The sequence below is a fragment of the Pagrus major genome, chromosome 20 (assembly GCF_040436345.1).
Source record: "Pagrus major chromosome 20, Pma_NU_1.0".
NCBI classification, from domain to species: Eukaryota; Metazoa; Chordata; class Actinopteri; order Spariformes; family Sparidae; genus Pagrus; species Pagrus major.
This window is the reverse complement of record NC_133234.1, coordinates 8,346,345-8,367,416: the sequence shown is the minus strand read 5'-3', so window position 1 is coordinate 8,367,416 and position 21,072 is coordinate 8,346,345. Positions and strand designations below refer to the sequence as shown.

The 21,072-nt window shown below is 38.7% G+C and overlaps 1 long non-coding RNA gene across 1 annotated transcript; it reads left to right on the top strand.

The window, feature by feature from the left end:
- The first annotated feature begins 2,001 nt into the window (after positions 1-2,001).
- On the top strand, positions 2,002-3,678 carry LOC141015081 (uncharacterized). The gene is made up of 4 exons (XR_012180538.1): positions 2,002-2,089; positions 2,823-2,976; positions 3,442-3,520; positions 3,618-3,678. It is a non-coding gene; the product is annotated as an uncharacterized lncRNA (long non-coding RNA).
- Positions 3,679-21,072: the final 17,394 nt, after the last annotated feature.

Below are 21,072 nucleotides of genomic sequence, written 5' to 3'. Positions count from 1 at the left end.
TTGCAGTCAGGCCTTTCTGGCAGGGAACTGAAGCCATTAAGCTGCTTTCTTCAAAGCCACCAGACTCCATTGACAAAACCAGTCATTCTTTTTTTTTTTTTTATCTCAGCAGTAGGGTCTGACACCATGTCATAATCTTGCACTATTATGTTAAGATATTTGAGAAAAAGCAGCAAAAACACCTAACATGTTGTGATGTTTCTTGATGGCTTCACCTTCATAATATTTCTGGTGAGCCAGCCCATCCAGAGCTTTGTGGGTTTGGGTGTTTGGCTCTTAGGTCTCTGCTCTCTGTCATCCTTTGCTGATTATGACCTTGAGTGACATTTATATTTCAGTTATTATTTTACTCTTTAATGAGTTTACTGCAGTGTGAGCGAATCAGGTATTCCTCAGCTATACATTTAAAACACCATTTGCCTCAAGGGTTAGTTCAGGTTTTTTGAAGTGGGTTCATATCTACAGTCAATGTTTTATCTACAGTTGATAGCAGTCGGATAGCAGCACCCACCAAGTTTGTAGAAGCAGCAGGAGTACTGGTGTAGGAGCCAAAGCAAAAATATATAAATGCAACACTTTTCATGACTTGAAGTTAAAGATCTGAGACTTTTTTTGTTCACACAGAAGGTGTGACATATTTTCACTCTTCTGTCTTGCCATCAGACCTTTTCAAATGTGGAACCGCAGTCATTGTGTTGCTTTCTTTAAAGCCACCAGGCTCCATTGCAAAAAATTATGATTTTATCTCAGCATGACATGGGAGTTGCTGCTCTGCGGCGGCCTCGACCTGCTTGTTTGTGTTATTCGGTGACTTCGGTGAATCCAAACCAACCCTTTAAAACAGTGTCTCTCAGTGACTTCAACACATCACACAATCACTGGAGACAATATATCTACCTACAGATATATGTTTTATCCCTATAGGGAGAAAAGATTATCACAAAATAATTGAGTAGTCGTCACCCCCCCCCCCCCCACCCCCACCCCCCCCAAAAAAAGTGTTTGTCTTGTTCCTCTTTCTCTGGAATGAGTGTGTGTTTGTCCCTTCAAGCTCACCTCATTTGTAACCAAGGAAGTTTCTTCTTGCAAGTCAGAGCATCACTGTTTACTGCAAGTGTTTACCAGTGAGAGTCTAGAATAAGGCTCTTAATTATTCACAATAACCAGATACTGCAGTGTGAGAGATTATCAGTTATACATTTTCTGAAAATAAATGATTCACCTGTTGCTTAAAGGGTTAGTTCGGGTCTTTTAAAGTGGGGTTAAATCAGGTACTTATCCATGGTCAATGTAACGCCTACAGTAGATTGCAGTCAGCACGCCCCCAGTTTGGAGAAGCAGAAGTAAAAGCAGAAGAAATTTGTCAAACTCGATGTTGGTGAACACCTTAGGACCTTTGGTATAATTGCGACATGGGGCCGTGCATTATGATGCAACATGAGGTGATGGTGGCGGATGAAATGCATGACAATGGGCCTCATCTGTGAATTCACACTGACATCAATAAGATGCTCCTGTGTTTGTTCTCCATAGCTTCTGCCTGCCTGTAACATAACCTGATGACCACCATGGGCACCCTGTTATGCCCATCATCAACATTGAAATTAGCAAACCACTCGCCAACACAAGACCATACACAATATCTGCAGTACAAACTGGTTGTGTCTATATTTTTTTGAGTGTATTTTAGCCACCTAAAAAAACTCATTGTCATTTTAAATGGTGCAATATGTATGAATTGACCACCTGTCAAATTCATACCCACCAGACACAGGAGCCTCGATCTGTTAGTTTGTTTGTGTTATTCAGTGACTTCGATGAATGTGTCTCTCAGTGATTTCAACACATCACACACTCTTGTTCCTCTTTCTCTGGAGTGACAGTGCACTCTTTCACCTCATTTATACCAAGGAGGTTTCTTCTTGCAAGACAGAGCATCACTGTTTACGCCAAGGGTTGGACCAGTGTGTTCAGAATAACGGTATAAATTATTCACTCACTGTCATATTTGGACCCAGGATGCCTTTCTCCATTCGCTGTGGCCCGACACTTTTGTGTTTGACCATGCTGCCTTTCCTCCATGCACAAGGTGTGTTAATGACTAATATGACTTTTAGAGTCCTTGATGTGTAACTTAAATGATTAGGAGAATCTATTGAATTGTTTTGTATAGAAATTGAATAATACACTCATCAGCAATGAAAACAAAGTTGTATCTCTTATTCCGAAAAGTTAATATTTTAGGAACAGGAAGTTAGTTTAATTTTGTATTGTATAATAATGGACTAAGCTTTTATATTTCTTTGCATTTTGGAGTAGCTTGTGATATTACGATATTTAACCTATGACCTTTGAGGCAAATGAAGATCTGATGCTGCTGTAGGATATTTGGTCTTCTAAAGGCTTTCAGCTGCACTGTACTAGTTAACGGGTGAGAACAGATGTAGGCTAGGCTAAGTTTTTCTGTCGAGGTACTGGGTGTGGATGTTCTGCTCCCACAATTGCTTTAAAAGATTGTTAGTTAGGGTTTGTTCAGCATTTTGGGAAATATGTTGATTCACTTATTGCTGAGAGTTATATGAGAAGATCAAAACCACTCTCATGTCTGTACAACTCACTTATTAACAGGTTATATCTGTATCAGAAGTGCTATTTAAGCCTTCTCTTTGTTTTTCTTCGTAAATACTCAAATTTAACTTCAAATTCAATCAAACTAGCAACATTTAACAGATTTTTACTCTTAAAAATAAAGCTGTCCCGAAAGAATTTGTTCCTATTCCTAGACTTAATAATAGTATTCTCTGTTGTTCTGTGCATTGCAGTGGTCCCTCAGGTTTCCAGGAGTCTGGGCAGAATCCCAATACCTGGTCCCCCCTGCTGTGTGGAAGTCTCAAAAGGCACCATTAACAAACCTGTCACTGCCTGCTTTGAACAAAAGGACAACACATTTCCAGGCTGTAAAATACATGCTTATATGTAAGTATAGGGTAGTAGATTACATTCACACAAGCTTCATCTTGTGTCCATTATCTCACGGTGTGTTAGGCGGTGTCACCTAGCCGACACAGCTGATCATGAGCAGACAACAAAGAATAATATGAGCGAAAGAGAAACTTTGGCACAACAGTGATAGTTTGACATGCTGGGAAAGACACTTATTGGCTTTCTTTCAGAGTTAGATGAGAAGATCAATACCACTTTCTTGTACGTTTGCTAAATGTGCTCATCCATGTGCTTCTGATGGGGATCCTTAAATAAACATAAACATCTGTATCATCTACTTTGTGCGCCTAAATTCACCATTTTGCTACTGTAGATATTTGTTTAAGTCATATTGATCATATTTGATCATTTCTTTCTTTTTTCTGTTCTTGCTATAGGCCTACATACTTTTTTTATTTTGCTTGTTTTTTACTCTTTCCTGTCTTTTCAACCCTGAAGCTTTCGCACTGAGACAAAGGATTGGTGTGTGGACCCAGGAGCCTGGTGGATCCCCCAAAGACTCAACAGATTAGAGGAAGTAAGTCCAGGTTTTGACTTCAAATCAGATACAGCACAAATAAAGACATTTTAATTCCTACAATATGGGACTTTTAACTAAAATTCTTCTCCCCCAGAGAGGAATACGTTGCCAAATCGTCTAACGGGTGTTTAACAGCCACACTGAAGATAATGCATCAGGACCTTCTACGCAGAAATGTTGGCATGCCAAACATGTTAGATATGTCAATAATATCTTTGCATGAATCGTTACTGTCTTCTAAACTAATAAAGAGTTTTGATCATTGTTTTCTCTGTGCTGATAATGTATTCACAGTGAAGAAAATACTGAATGAAATAGCACATACACACATACACATACCTCATGGAATGATGGTATTTGGGTGGCTCCACTCCTATTTTCCAAATCTGAGCCATAACATGACCACATCAGCCAAGAGCGAACCCAATAAATCAGAACTGGCCCAATTCTGAATTTGGGCCAGTCTGTCTGGTGTGGGCCGGATCACGTCATTTGAATATTGGGTTGAATGAGAAATGGGAGCAAAAAAGTGTTTTTGTTGAGTAAATCTCAGCCATCAGTTAAAGTGACTATTTCTAATATTTTCACTTATTTTACCTTGCAGTCAGGCCTTTCTGGCAGGGAACTGAAGCCTTTATGCTGCTTTCTTCAAAGCCACCAGACTCCATTGACAAATAGAGTAATTTATTTTTATCTCAGTAGTAGGGTCTGACACCATGTCATAATCTTGCACTATTATTTTAAGATATTTGAGAAAAAGCAGCAAAAACTGCACTACAAATAATCTACTCACAAAACTGAAAACAGTTCTGTGCTGTGCCTGACTGTTTGTCTGTTACCTGTAATTGTGTTAAATACACCTAACATGTTGTGATGTTCCTCCATACATGTAATGCCAACATAAAAAAAAGTAATGTGAATAAAAATGCTGTTTACCTTGGCGGCTTCACCTTCATAATATTTGTGGCGAGCCGGCCCATCTAGACCTTTGTGGGTTTGGGTGTTGGGCTCTTAGGTCTCTGCTCTCTGTCATCCTTCTTTGCTGTTTTTGACCTCGAGTGACATTTACATTTCAGTTAATATTTTACTCTTTAATGAGTTTACTGCAGTGTGAGAGAATCAGGTATTCCTCAGCTATACATTTAAAACACCATTTGCCTCAAGGGTTAGTTCAGGTTTTTTGAAGTGGGGTCATATCTACAGTCAATGTATCACCTACAGTTGATAGCAGTCGGCACCCACCCAGTTTGTAGAAACAGTCAGAGTACTGGTGTCGGAGCCGAAGCAATGTGCTCAACAAAAATATAAACGCAATACTTTTCATGACTTCAAGACTTTTGTTTTTTCTTACACAAAAGGTGTGAGACATGTTCACTCTTTTATCTTGCCTTCAGACCTTTCTGAACGTGGAACTGAAGACATTATGTCAGCTGTTTTCAGGCCACAAGACTCCTTTGACAAAAACAATAATTTTATCTCAGCCGGACATTGGAGTTGCTGCTCTGCCGCGGCCTTGACCTGTTTGTTTGTGTGATTGTGTGACTTTGGTAAATCCAAACCAAAACAGTTTCTTTCAGTGACTTCAACACATCGCGCAATTACTGAAGACAATATATCTACCTTCAGTTATATTTTTTATCCTTATAGGGAGAAAACATCACAAAATAATTGGGTAGCCACAATCAAAAAAAGTGTTTGTGTTGTTCCTCTTTCTCTGGAGTGAGTGTGTGTTTGACCCTTCAAACTCACCTCGTTTGTAACCAAGGAAGTTTCTTCTTGCAAGTCAGAGCATCACTGTTTACTGCAAGTGTTTACCAGTGAGAGTCTAGAAAAAGGCTCTTTACTATACACAATAACCAGATACTGTACAGAGTTAATTAACTGTTAACAATATATGCCATTAATATTAGTTGATACAGTGATAAGCATTAACTAACAGCTCATTACACACTAATTACCTGTCATTACCTTTTGACCCAAAGTGACATTTACATTTCAGTTGATATTTTACTCTTTAATGAGTTTACAAGTGTCTGCAGTGTGAGAGATTAACAGTTATACATTTTACGAAAATATATGATTCACCTGTTGCTTAAGAGGTTAGTTGGGTTTTTGAAGTGGGGTCATATCAGGTACTTATCCATGGTCAATGTAACGCCTACAATAGATGGCAGTCAGCACGCCCCCAGTTTGGAGAAGCAGCAGAAATAAAAGCAGAAGGAAGCTAACGGGCATCAGCAAAACATATACTCTATAAAAATATAAATGCAACTTATCCCCTTATATATTATTATTATTCTGAGCAGAAATTTGTAAAAAAAAAAAAAAAAAAACGATCCTGGTGATCGCTTTGTGACCTTTGGGATCATTGCCCAGTGTCTCTCAGTGACTCACACACTCTTGTTCCTCTTTCTTTGGAGTGACAGTGCACTCTTTCACCTCATTTATACCAAGGAGGTTTCTTCTTGCAAGACAGAGCATCACTGTTTACGCCAAGGGTTGGACCAGTGTGTTCAGAATAACGCTAATTATTATTCACTCACTGTCATATTGGGACCCAGGATGCATTTCTCCATTCGCTGTGGACCAGCACTTTTGTGTTTAACCATGCTGCCTTTCCTCCATGCACAAGGTGTGTTAATGACTACTAATGACTTTTAGAGTCCTTGATGTGTAATTTAAATGATTAGGAGAATCTATTGAATTGTATTGTATAGAAATTGAATAATACACTCATCAGTGATGAAAAGAAAGTTGTATCTCTTATTCTGAAGAGTTAATATTTTAGGAAAAGCAAATTTTAGAAAGTTTTTTATTCCTTTGCATTTCAGAGTAGTCTGTGATATTACGATATCAAGCCTATGATTTCACACTGTACTAGTTAACAGATGAGAACAGATGTAGGCTAGGCTAAGTTTTTCTGTCGAGGCACTGGGTGTGGGTGTTCTGCTCCCACAATTGCTTTAAAAGATTGTCAGTAAAGGTTTGTTCAGCATTTTGGGAAATATGTTTATTCACTTTATTGCTGAGAGTTATATGAGAAGATCAAAACTACTCTCACGTTTTGTTTGTTTGTTTTTCTTCATAAATACTAAAATTTAACTTTGGCAGGGAATCAAACTAGCAACACTTAACAGATTTTCGCTCTTAATAAAAAGCTGTCATGAAAGAATATTTTCCTATTCCTAGACTTTATAATAGTATGGCTGTTGTTCTGTGCATTGCAGTGATTTCTAACAAGGTCGCGCAAGGACTCCCAGGACCTGCTGCCACCTGCTGTATGGCAGCCTCAAAGGGCGTCTTTAACGAACCTGTCACCGCCTGCTTTGAACAAAAGCAGAACACAATTCGGGGTTGTGGAGTACATGCTTATATGTAAGTATAGGGTAGTAGATTACACTCACAAAAGCTTCATCTTGTGTCCATTATCTCATGGTGTGTTAGGCGGCGTCACCTAGCCGACACAGCTGATCATGAGCAGACAACAAAGAATAACATGAACGAAAGAGAAACTTTGGCACCACTATGGCCGTGTGACATGCTCAAATATACACTTACTGGCTATCTTTCAGAGAGTTAGATGAGAAGATCAATACCACTTTAGTGTATGTGTGCTAAATGTGTGGCTTATGATGGAAGAAATTTAGCTGGGCTAGCTTATTTGCTAGGTAATGTTTGTTTGCTAAGTCTGGAGGTGACGCTTCTCATGAAGATTGGTAGCAGTGGGGAAATAGCTACTTCTCGTACATGTCTAGACCTTTTTTTCAACAACTCTTGGGAACACTGTTCTGGTCTCCCTAGTAGCCCAGTTGGATTACTTGATCATGATTAGGTTGCTTTGTCGAGAAAGACCAAAATCCTGAAAGGAGGTAACAACGTCATATTGGCTAACAAGCATGGATAACAAGTGGGAGCTGTGATGTTTAAATACTTTGTACTTTGTAATTGCATGTCAATATTGTATTTTCATGTTCGGGACCCCAGGAAGACAAGAGTCACATCCATGTGCTTCTAATGGGGATCCTTAAATTAGCACAGACATTTGTGACATCTACTTTCACAGGCCTAAATTCACCATTTTGTTACTGTAGATATTTTTGTTTAAGGCACATTGATCATATTTGATACATTTTTTTTCTTTTCTGTTCTTGCTATAGTCCTACATACTGTTTTTGTTTTACTTGATTTTTTTACTCTTTCCTGTCTTTTCAACCCTAAAGCTTTCACACTGAGAACAACAATGAACTGTGTGTGGACCCAGGAGCCTGGTGGATCACCCGAAGACTCAAGAGATTAGAGCAAGTAAGTCCAATTTCACAACCTGTTCATGATATCACAATATTTGTTTTCATTTTTATATTTTGTTTTTTCTTCCATAATTTCTATCAGTTCTCTCTAAGAAATGCTCTTGATGAGTTTATGTGGTAATACAGTCTGTTGGGAGTTTTGTTTATCTCACTTCTTAGTAAGTATTTAGGAACTCAAGCTTTTGACTTCAAATCAGATACAGCATAAATAAACATTTTTATTCCTACAATATGGGACTTTCACCTTAAATTCTTCTCCCCCAGAGAGGAATACAGTGCCAAATCCTCTGACGGGTGTTCAACAGCCACACTGAAGATAATGCATCACAACCTTCTACGCAGAAATCTTGACACTGTTTTCCTCTTGTTTTCTAATAATTTAGAGCAAATTATCAACTTTCTCTGCTTATAGGTTCATTTAGATATGGTAATAATATCTTTGTATGGATTTTTACTGTCTTCTAACCTAATAAAGAGTTTTGACCACTGTTGTCTCTGTATTGTATATGTATTTACAGTAAGTGAAAAAAAACGAATCATTGCAGCTATATCACTGTCATCTGAAAACCTTTGGTCATTTTAAATTCACTAAATTTAAATTATTAAGAAGATCATATGACATAATCATATACAAAATAAAAAGGGTAATACAGTCCAAAAAGGAGTGCTCAGTATGTTATTGTTTTGTTTTGGGCAAATCAAAAGCAGATGATGATGCAAGCCTACAGTGTGGCATATCAAGATGCTGATTGAACAGCATGATTATTACACAGGTGGGCTTCGGACTGGTCACAATAAAAGGCTGGTCCGGGGGTTGGGGATCCTTGTTACATGGGGCCGTGCATAATAATGCAACACAAGCTGATGACGGAGGATGAAATGCAGACCAATGGGCCTCTGGATCTCTTCATGGTATCTGCTGTCAGCCTGGTACAGTGAAAACCAGGATTCCTCTGACAAGCGAATGCTTCTCCAAAGAGCCCGACGCCTTCAAGGTGAGCGTTTGCCCACTCAAGTCGGTTCCAGTAATGAACAGCAGTCAAGTCAAGACCCTGGTGAGGATGATGCAGATGGGCTTCGCCTGAGCCAGTCGTGCATGTATTCTTTAGTGTTGCAATCCAACTGTTGCTACAGCTCTCTGGGTGGCTTGTCTCAGACAATCTTGCAAGTGAAGAAGCCGGATGTGAGGCCAGTTGGATGTACCGCCAAATTCTCAGAAACAACAGTTGAGACAGTTATGGCGTATGGTAGTCAAATGAATATTTAATTCAATTTTGGACATTATAATAATCGTGTTGTTCAGTCAGAATCTTTATATGCTACATGGATGGATTAACTTATAAAGAAGTGCTCACTTACACAGATTTTAATATATATTTCTGCTAAAAATGTGAGCATAATAAGCCTTTTCTGAGCACGGAAAGTCTTAGATGTTTAACTTCAATTTGTGTAATTAATCAAATCAAAATCAGCTTAAGTGTACACTTTATTTAGAATATTGTCACTGCTTTACTCAGCCATTACACCCTTCTGATGGGGAACTGAAACCATTATATTGCTTTCTTAAAAGCTGCCAGACTCCATTGACTAATTTTATCTCAGCGGCACGCGGGAGCCGCTGCCTCGATCTGCTAGTTTGCTTTCGATTAATGTGTCTCTCAGTGACTTCATCCCATCACACAAGTACTGAAGACAATACATCCAGCTACAGACATTTTTTTTAAATCCCCATAGGGAGAAAAGATACTTAAAAAATAATTGGTTAACCATAACAGCACTTACAACAGTCATAAATTCCTCCAGATGATGCGTTTTGCCTTTTTTTTGGAGGATTTTTGCTGGCAAAAGAGTGGAGGGTTCTGGGTGAAGGCAAAGTAGTTTCATTTGCATGATACTGCCAACATGGTAATGATGCAAAGCTGGTTCAGAATCATGTTCCAGTCTAAATCACCTGTACGTTGCAGTTAAAGGGGCTCTGTCATACGTCCGTGTTGTGCTGGTCGTTAGTTTATGTTAGCAGGGAGGCATGTGAGAGAATTTGCATAAAGTAAGGAAACTGAAAACTGAAAACCTTACAAAGGGACAGTCCAGCAGCATTTAAATAACTCTAACGTATCGTCCACAGGCTGGGAAGGTCTCATTTTTCATGTCATGTTGCAATACACTCACATATGGGCAATAAGAAAGTGATTAATACATGTACTATGTGCTACAAATTGTTACATAGAGCCCATTTAAAGAAATAGTTTGGAGGGAAATACGTTGATTATGATTAGGAGAATCTATTGAAATATATTGCATAGAAATTGAATAATACACTCATCAGTGATGAAAAGAAATTTGTATCTCTTATTCCGCAAATTTTATTTAATTTTGTATTGTATAATAATGAAGAAAGTTTTTTTTATTTCTTTGCATTTTGGAGTAGCTGGTGATATTACGATATCAAGCCTATGATTTAGCACTGTACTAGTTAACTGGTGAGAACAGATGTAGGCTAGGATAAGTTTTTCTGTCGAGGCACTGGGTGTGGGTGTTCTGGTCCCACAATTGCCTTAAAAGATTGTTAGTTAGGTTTGGTTCAGCAAACTCCACATATGTCTGTACAACTCACTAATTAACAGGTTATATCTGTATCAGAAGTGCTATTTAAGTAATTTCTATTTCTTTGTAAATACTAAAAATGTAACTTTTGGCGTGGAATCAACCTACAAACATTTAACAGATTGTTGCTCTTAATAAAAAAGCTGTCCTGAAAGAATATTTTCCTATACATACATTTAATAATAGTATTCACTGTTGTTCTGTGCATTGCAGTGATTCCTGTGCTCATCGTGAATCAGGAGGCACCTCTAGGACCTGCTCCCGACTGCTGTATGGCAGCCTCAAAAGGCATCTTCAACGAACCTGTCACTGCCTGCTTTGAACAAAAGGAGAACACAATTTGGGGTTGTGGTGTACATGCTTATGTGTAAGTATAGGGTAGTAGATTACATTCACAAAAGCTGCATCTTGTGTCCATTATCTCATGGTGTGTTAGGCGGTGTCACCTAGCCGGCACAGCTGATCATGAGCAGACAACAAAGAATAATATGAATGAAAGCAACTTTGGCACAACAGTGATAGTTGACATGCTGGGAAAGACACTTCTTGGATTTCTTTCAGAGTTAGATGAGAAGATCAATACCACTTTAGTGTATGTGTGCTAAATATGTGGCTTATGATGGAAGAAATTTAGTTAGGCTAGCTTATTTGCTAGGTAATGTTTGTTTGCTAAGTCAGGAGGTGATGCTTTGCATAAAGATTGGTAGCAGTGGGGAAATAGCTACTTCTACATGTCTAGACCTTGTTTTAAACAACTCTTGGGAATACTGTTCTCAAACTGTCTCCCTAGTAGCCCAGTTGGATTACGTGATTATAATTTGATTGCTTTGTCAAGGAAGACCAAACTCCTGAAAGGAGGTAACAACGTCATATTGGCTAACAAGCATGGATAACAAGTGGGAGCTGTAATGTTGGATTTTAGTGCAGCATTCAACCTGATAGAACCAACCTTGCTTATTGGCACGTTACACTGTTATGGTTTTACATCCAATGTAATTTCATGGTTCAAAAATGATCTCTTAGGGAGAAAATCTTTTTTAATACCAGCTTGTCATACTGGACTGTCACTGACTGTGGGATTCCACAAGGCAGCTGCCTGGGAACTTTGTTATACTCCATCTTCACCAATGACCTGCCAGTGTGCGCAAAAAACATCAATGTATGCTGATGACATCACTTCGTACAGTGCCACAATATCGGGCCAAGATTTAACTGGTTCTCCAGCTAAAGCCCTGAGAGACATACAGCATATGAGTGGGTTGAGAAAACTGGCAATAGGCACCAATAATATTAAACAAGTAAACACATTAAAACTTCTGGGTGTAACTCCTGATAGCTCACTATCCTGGTCTGAATACATATATAATGTAGTCATTAAGATAGGAAGAGGAATCATCCATCCCACAATAATCAAATCACTCATTCATTGTCTGATCCTGTCTCATCTAGAATACCACCCTGTAATCTGGTCATCAGCTTCAAAATCCGACCTGAAAAAGCTGCAGGTTGCTCAAAATAGAGCAGCTCGTTTGGCACTTGGTGTAACGTCTGGTAAGTGAGCAACAGGGGTTGGACCCAAACGCAGAAGAAAAGGCGAGACAGCAGGATAGCTTAGTGATGATTTCATGAGAGCTCACGTGGTGGACAGGTACATAGGAAAAATAAAAGTCCGGTTAGCAAAAACACAAGCGCAATAAGGAAACATGGAAACAAGGAACAGAGTATCAGTGGGGCTGGGGTATATATACTGGGTTAACAGGTGATCAGGAGCAGCTGTGAGACCAGGTGAGCGGAGCTGGTTTAATTTGGTGGGGGTGGCTGGTTGACTTGGCAGGCAGAAGTGAGCAGGTGACTAGAAATGCAGAAATGTGTCATTTTTTAATCTTTCCTGTCTTTTCAACCCTAAAGCTTTCGTACTATGAGCAACAATGAACTGTGTGTGGATCCAGGAGCCTGGTGGATCCCCCGAAGACTCAAGAGATTACAACAAGTCCAATTTCACAACTTGTTCATGATATCACAATACTAGAGTAATTTATTTTTATCTCAGCAGTTGGGTCTGACACCATGTCATAATCTTGCACTATTATTTTAAGATATTTGAGAAAAAGCAGCAAAAACTGTACTACAAATAATCTACTCACAAAACTGATAAAAGTTCTGTGCTGTGCCTGACTGTTTGTCTATTACTTGTAATTGTGTTAATTACACTTAACATGTTGTGATGTTCCTCCATACATGTAATGCCAACATAAAAAAAAGTAATGTGAATAAAAATTTCTGGTTCCTTGGCGGCTTCACCTTCATAATATTTCTGGCGAGCCGGCCCATGTAGACCTTTGTGGGTTTGGGTGTTGGGCTCTTAGGTCTCTGCTCCCTGTCATCCTTTGTCACTGATTTTGACCTCGAGTGACATTTACATTTCAGTTAATATTTTACTCTTTAATGAGTTTACTGCAGTGTGAGAGAATCAGGTATTCCTCAGCTATACATTTAAAACACCATTTTCCTCAAGGGTTAGTTCAGGTTTTTTGAAGTGGGGTCATATCTACAGTCAATGTATTACCTACAGTTGATAGCAGTCGATAGCAGCACCCACCCAGTTTGTAGAAGCAGCAGGAGTACTGGTGTAGGAGCCAAAGCAAAAATATATAAACACAACACTTTTCATGACTTGAAGTTAAAGATCTAAGACTTTCTTTGTTCACACAAAAGGTGTGACATATTTTCACTCTTCTGTCTTGCCATCAGACGTTTCCAAATGTGGAACTGTAGTCATTGTGTCACTTTCTTTAAAGCCACCAGACTCCATTGCAAAAAACAGTCATTTTGTCTCAGCAGGACATGGGAGTTGCTGCTCTGCTGCGGCCTCAACCTGTTTGTGTGATTGTGTGACTTTGGTGAATCCAAACCAACCCTTTAAAACAGTGTCTCTCAGTGACTTCAACACATCACACAATCACTAGAGACAATATATCTACCTACAGATATATGTTTTATCCCTATAGGGAGAAAATATAATCACAAAATAATTAAGTAGTCACCCAAAAAATAAAAGTGTTTGTTTTGTTCCTCTTTCTCTGGAATGAGTGTGTGTTTGTCCCTTTAAGCTCACCTCATTTGTAACCAAGGAAGTTTCTTCTTGCAAGTCAGAGCATCACTGTTTACTGCAAGTGTTAACCAGTGAGAGTCTAGAAAAACGGTTAATCAACAGTTAACTAAAGTGTCTAGCATGATTTACTAATAGTGTTCATGTTAACTGAGGCATTAATTTAGACATTATTAATAAAACTATAAAGATGCTATTAATATTAGTTGATACAGTAAGAAGAATTAACTAACAGCTAATTACACATTAATTGCCTATTAATTAAATGTTAGTTCATGTTTATTATTGCAGTAACTTATGAAATGTTTCCCAATAATGGAAATATGTTTGGGGCTCTGTTACATGTGTTGCCTTTTGCCTTTAAATAATCACCTTGATATCGTGTTTTGGTCAGCCGGTCCAGATAGACCTTTGTGGGTTTGGATGTTGGACTCCTAGGTCTCTGGTCTCTGTCATCCTTCTTTGCTGATTTTGACCCAAAGCAACATTTACATTTCAGTTGATACTTTACTCTTTAATGAGTTTACAAGTGTCTGCAGTGTGAGAGATTAACAGTTATACATTTTACGAAAATATATGATTCACCTGTTGCTTAAGGGGTTAGTTGTGTTTTTGAAGTGGGGTCATATCAGGTACTTATCCATGGTCAATGTAACACCTACAATAGATGGCAGTCAGCACGCCCCTAATTTGGAGAAGCAGCAGGAGTAAAAGCAGAAGGAAGCTAACGGCAGCAGCAAAACATATACTCTATAAAAATATAAATGCAACTTATCCCCTTATTGGTTGAGGTGAAGTAAAACATCTCAGACTTTTTCTATGAAATAAAAGTGTGAAACAAAAAGGTTTATTTCTCTCAAATTCTGAGCAGAAATTGCCTTAAAAGATTGTTAGTTAGGTTTGGTTCAGCAAACTCCACTTATGTCTGTACAACTCACTAATTAACAGGTTATATCTGTATCAGAAGTGCTATTTAAGTAATATCTATTTCTTTGTAAATACTGAAAATGTAATGTTTGGCGGGGAATCAACCTACAAACATTTAACAGATTGTTGCTCTTAATAAAAAAGCTGTCCTGAAAGAATATTTTCCTATACATACATTTAATAATAGTATTCGCTGTTGTTCTGTGCATTGCAGTGATTCCTGTGCTCATCGTGAATCAGGAGGCACCTCTAGGACCTGCTCCCGACTGCTGTATGGCAGCCTCAAAAGGCACCTTCAACGAACCTGTCACTGCCTGCTTTGAACAAAAGAACACATTTCTGGGTTGTGGTGTACATGCTTATGTGTAAGTATAGGGTAGTAGATTACATTCACAAAAGCTGCATCTTGTGTCCATTATCTCATGGTGTGTTAGGCAGTGTCACCTAGCCAACACAGCTGATCATGAGCAGACAACAAAGAATGATATGAATGAAAGCAACTTTGGCACAACAGTGATAGTTGACATGCTGGGAAAGACACTTCTTGGATTTCTTTCAGAGTTAGATGAGAAGATCAATACCACTTTAGTGTATGTGTGCTAAATATGTGGCTTATGATGGAAGAAATTTAGTTAGGCTAGCTTATTTGCTAGGTAATGTTTGTTTGCTAAGTCAGGAGGTGATGCTTTGCATAAAGATTGGTAGCAGTGGGGAAATAGCTACTTCTTCTACATGTCAAGACCTTGTTTTAAACAACTCTTGGGAATACTGTTCTCAAACTGTCTCCCTAGTAGCCCAGTTGGATTACGTGATTATAATTTGATTGCTTTGTCAAGGAAGACCAAACTCCTGAAAGGAGGTAACAACGTCATATTGGCTAACAAGCATGGATAACAAGTGGGAGCTGTAATGTTGGATTTTAGTGCAGCATTCAACCTGATAGAACCAACCTTGCTTATTGGCACGTTACACTGTTATGGTTTTACATCCAATGCAAATTCATGGTTCAAAAATGATCTCTTAGGGAGAAAGTCTTTTTTAATACCAGCTTCTCATACTGGATTGTCACTGACTGTGGGATTCCACAAGGCAGCTGCCTGGGAACTTTGTTATACTCCATCTTCACCAATGACCTGCCAGTGTGCGCAAAAAACATCAATGTATGCTGATGACATCACTTTGTACAGTGCCACAATATCAGGCCAAGATTTAACTGGTTCTCCAGCTAAAGCCCTGAGAGACATACAGCATATGAGTGGGTTGAGAAAACTGGCAATACGTATGGGTATGATATCAAAATACATAATTCCTTCCACAAATTACATCCTGTATAATGTCTTCTAGACATACAATGCAGTACAAGAACTCCGTACCACAGATGCAAACCCTATGTGATCTCATTTATAGTCATACAGCAGGAATACTCGAAGACAAGTCCAGGTTTGTTTTCTTTTTTCCAGTTATTTGACAGAGTCCTTTTCCTCCTAATGGAGGACATCCAAACACTTATAATCATGTGAACAAATGAACAATTTAAAGTCTGTAGCGAGAACCAAGGGATTTATAGGATACAGTATTATTACTCGACAAAATCGAGTAAGGTATAATAGAGGGTCATTCCCAAACAACATGGCATTTATTGGCATTATCTTCTCCACATGGTCTCCAAACGCAACACTTTTCATGACTTGAACACAAAAGGTTTGACATATTTTCACTCTTCTGTCTTGCCATCAGACCTTTCCAAATGTGGAACTGTAGTCATTGTGTCGCGTTCTTTAAAGCCACCAGACTCCATTGCAAAAAACAGTCATTTTGTCTCAGCAGGACATGGGAGTTGCTGCTCTGTGGCGGCCTCAACCTGTTTGTTTGTGTGATTGTGTGACTTTGGTGAATCCAAACCAACCCTTTAAAACAGTGTCTCTCAGTGACTTCAACACATCACACAATCACTAAAGACAATATATCTACCTACAGATATATGTTTTATCCTTATAGGGAGAAAATATAATCACAAAATAATTGAGTAGTCACCCAAAAAATAAAAGTGTTTGTCTTGTTCCTCTTTCTCTGAAATGAGTGTGTGTTTGTCCCTTCAAGTTGACCTCGTTTGTAACCAAGGAAGTTTCTTCTTGCAAGTCAGAGCATCACTGTTTACTGCAAGTGTTTACCAGTGAGAGTCTAGAATAAGGCTCTTTACTATACACAATAACCAGATACTGTACAGAGACACATATGCAAAACTATTCCCTTTGTGGAGGTTGTCTTGCTTTTGCCTCTCCATTGCACTTGTTGTCACTTTCATTTGTACCAAAGCAGGTGAAATTGATTCACATCCCTGAAGTTAACTGACTTAGTGTGATACTGTGATGATTAAGTGTTCCCTTAATTTTTTGAGCAGTGATACACTACTCAAAAAATTCTGTTTATGTTGGTTCACCATTTGCTGCAAGGGTTAGTTCAGGTTTTTTGAAGTAGGGTCACAGTGAATGCATTACCTACAGTTGATAGCAGTCGGCACCCACCCAGTTTGTAGAAGCAGTCAGAGTACTGGTGTCTGAGCCGAAGCAATGTGCTCAACAAAAATATAAACGCAATACTTTTCATGACTTCAAGACTTTTTTTTTTACACAAAAGGTGTGAGACATGTTCACTCTTTTATCTTGCCTTCAGACGTTTTTGAACGTGGAACTGAAGCTACTACCTCGGTTGCTTTCAGGCCACACTCTTGTTCCTCTTTCTCTGGAATGATGGTGCACTCTTTCCCTCATGCTCATCTCATTTATATCAAGGAAGTTTCTTCTTTTACAACAGAGCATCACTGTTCACACCAAGAGTTGGACCAGTGAGTGTTCAGAATAACGTTATTAATTATTCACTCACTGTCATATTTGAACCCAGGATGCTTTTCTCCATTCGCTGTGGCTCGACATGTGGGTTTTTAACCATGCTGCCTTTCCTCCTTGTACAAGGTGTGTTAATGAGTAATATGACTTTTAGAGTCCTTGATGTGTAACTTAAATGATTAGGAGAATCTATTAATTGTATTGTATAGAAATTGAATAATACACTCATTAGCAATGAAAACAAAGTTGTATCTCTTATTCCGAAAAGTTAATATTTTAGGAACATTAAGTTTTAATTTTGTATTGTAAAACATTTAAGAAAGCTTTTATATTTCTTTGCATTTTGGAGTAGCTTGTGATATTACGATATTTAACCTATGACCTTTGAGGCAAACTAAGATCTGATGCTACGTGGGACTCCACAAGGCAGCTGCCTGGGGACTTTGTTATGTTCCATCTTCACCAATGACCTGCCAGTGTACGCAAAAAACATCAATGTATGCTGATGACTCCACTTCGTACAGTGCCACAATATCGGACCAAGATTTAACTGGTTCTCCAGCTAAAGCCCTGAGAGACATACAGCATACAAGTGGGTTTAGAAAACTGGCAATAGGCACCAATAATATTAAACAAGTAAACACATTAAAACTTCCGGGTGTAACTCCTGATAGCTCACTATCCTGGTCTGAATACATAAATAATGTAGTCATTAAGATGGGAAGAGGAATCATCCCTCCCACAATAATCAAATCACTCATTCATTGACCGATCCTGTCTCACCTAGAATACCGCCCTGTAATCTGGTCATCAGCTTCAAAATCCGACCTGAAAAAGCTGCAGGTTGCTCAAAATAGAGCAGCTCGTTTGGCACTTGGTGTAACGTCTGGTAAGTGAGCAACAGGGGTTGGACCCAAACGCAGAAGAAAAGGCGAGACAGCAGGATAGCTTAGTGATGATTTCATAAGAGCTCAAGTGGTGGACGGTTGGCAGGTACATAGGAGAAATAAAAGTCCGGTTAGCAAAAACACAAGCGCAATAAGGAAACATGGAAACAAGGAACAGAGTATCAGTGAGGCTGGGGTATATATACTGGGTTAACAGGTGATCAGGAGCAGCTGTGAGACCAGGTGAGCAGAGCTGGTTTGATTAGGTGGGGGTGGCTGGTTGACTTGGCAGGCAGAAGTGAGCAGGTGACTAGAAATGCAGAAATGTGTCATTTTTTAATCTTTCCTGTCTTTTCAACCCTAAAGCTTTCACACTGAGAACAACAATGAATTGTGTGTGGACCCAGGAGCCTGGTGGATCCCCCGAAGACTCAAGAGATTAGAACAAGTAAGTCCAATTTCACAACTTGTTCATGATATCACAATACTTGTTTTCATTTTTACATTTCAATTTTTCCTCCTTAATTTCTATCAGTTCTCTCTAACAAATCCTCTTGATGAGTTTATGCCATAATACAGTCTGTTGAGAGTTTTTTTCTCTCACTTCTTAGTAAATATTGAGGAACTCAAGGTTTTGACTGAAATCAGATACAGCACAAATAAAGACATTTTAATTCCTACAATATGGGACTTTTAACTAAAATTCTTCTCCCACAGAGAGGAATACGTTGCCAAATCATCTGATGGGTGTTCAACAGCCACACTGAAGATAATGCATCACGACCTTCTACGCAGAAATGTTGACATGTCAAACATGTTAGATATGTCAATAATATCTATGCATGAATCGTTACTGTCTTCTAAACTAATAAAGAGTTTTGACCATTGTTTTCTCTGTGCTGATAATGTATTTATAGTGAAGAAAATACTGAATGAAATAGCACATACACACATACTGCATAGAATGATGGTATTTGGGTGGCTCCACTCCTGTTTTCCAAATCTGAGCCATAACATGACCACGTCAGCCAAGAGCGAACCCAATAAATCAGAACTGGCCCCATTCTAAATTTTAAATCTGCTGAATCTGTCTGGTGTGGGCCGGATCATGTCATTTAAATATTGGGTTGAATGAGAAATGGGAGCAAAAAAGTGTTTTTGTTGAGTAAATCTTAGCCATCAGTTAAAGTGACTATTTCTAATATTTTCACTTATTATACCTTGCAGTCAGGCCTTTCTGGCAGGGAACTGAAGCCTTTATGCTGCTTTCTTCAAAGCCACCAGACTCCATTGACCATTCCCTTTTTGGGGGTTGTCTTGCTTTTGCCTCTCCATTGCACCTGTTGTCACTTTCATTTGCACCAAAGCAGGTGAAATTGATTCACAATCACTTGTGCTTCCTAAATGGGCAGATTGAAATCCCTGAAGTTTAACTGACTAGGTGTTATGCTGTGATAATTTTTTGAGCAGTGTACATGGTTCACCATTTGCTGCAAGGGTTAGTTCAGGTTCTTTGAAGTGGGGTCATATCTACAGTCAATGTATTACATACAGTTTAAAGCAGTCAGCACCCACCCAGTTTGGAAGAAGCAGTCAGAGTACTGTCAATTAAATGTTAGTTAATGTTTATTATTGCAGCGGATGAAATGCACGACAATGGGCCTCATCTGTGAATTCACATTGACATCAAAAAAATCCTGGGTTTGATGTCCATAGTTTATGCCTGCCTAAAAAGGCCACTGCCTTGATCAATTAGTTTGTTTGTGTTATTCAGTGACTTCGCTGAATGTGTCTCTCAGTGACTTCAACACATCACACACTCTTGTTCCTCTTTCTCTGGAGTGACGGTGCACTCTTTCCCTCATGCTCACCTCATTTATACCAAGGAGGTTTCTTCTTGCAAGACAGAGCATCACTGTTTACGCCAAGGGTTGGACCAGTGAGTGTTCAGAATAACGCTATTAATTATTCACTCACTGTCATATTGGGACCCAGGATGCCTTTCTCCATTCGCTGTGGCCCGACACGTGGGTGTTTAACCATGCTGCCTTTGCTCCTTGTACAAGGTGTGTTAATGACTAATAATGACTTTTAGAGTCCTTGATATGTAACTTAAATGGTTAGGAGAATCTATTGAGTTGCATTGTATAGAAATTGAATAATACACTCATCAGTGATGAAAAGAAAGTTGTATCTCTTATTCCGAAAAAAGTTAATATTTTAGGCACAGGAAGTTTCAATTTTGTATTGTATAATAATATAGAACGTTTTTATATTTATTTGCATTTTGGAGTAGCTTGTGATATCACAATTTTTAGCCTATGACCTTTGAGGCAAATGAAGATCTGATGCTGCTGTAGGATATTTGGTCTTCTACAGGCTATTAGCTGTAGTATCAACTGTACTAGTTAACAGGTGAGAACAGATGTAGGCTAGGCTAAGTTTTTCTGTCGAGGCACTGGGTGTGGGTGTTCTGCTCCCACAATTGCTTTAAAAGATTGTTAGTTAGGGTTTGTTCAGCACTTTGGGAAATATGTTTATTCACTTATTGCTGAGAGTTATATGAGAAGATCAAAACCACTCTCATGTCTGTACAACTCACTAATTAACAGGTTATATCTGTATCAGAAGTGCTATTTAAGCCTTCTCTTTGTTTTTCTTCGTAAATACTCAAATTTAACTTTGGCGGGGAATCAAACTAGGAACATTTAACAGATTTTTACTCTTATAAGTAAAGCTGTCCTGAAAGAACTTTTTCCTATTCCTAGATTTAATAATAGTATTGATGTTGTTCTGTGCATTGCAGTGATTTCTCCATGTGCCCAGGGCAAGTATGGACGAACAGGATCTGCTCCCGACTGCTGTATGG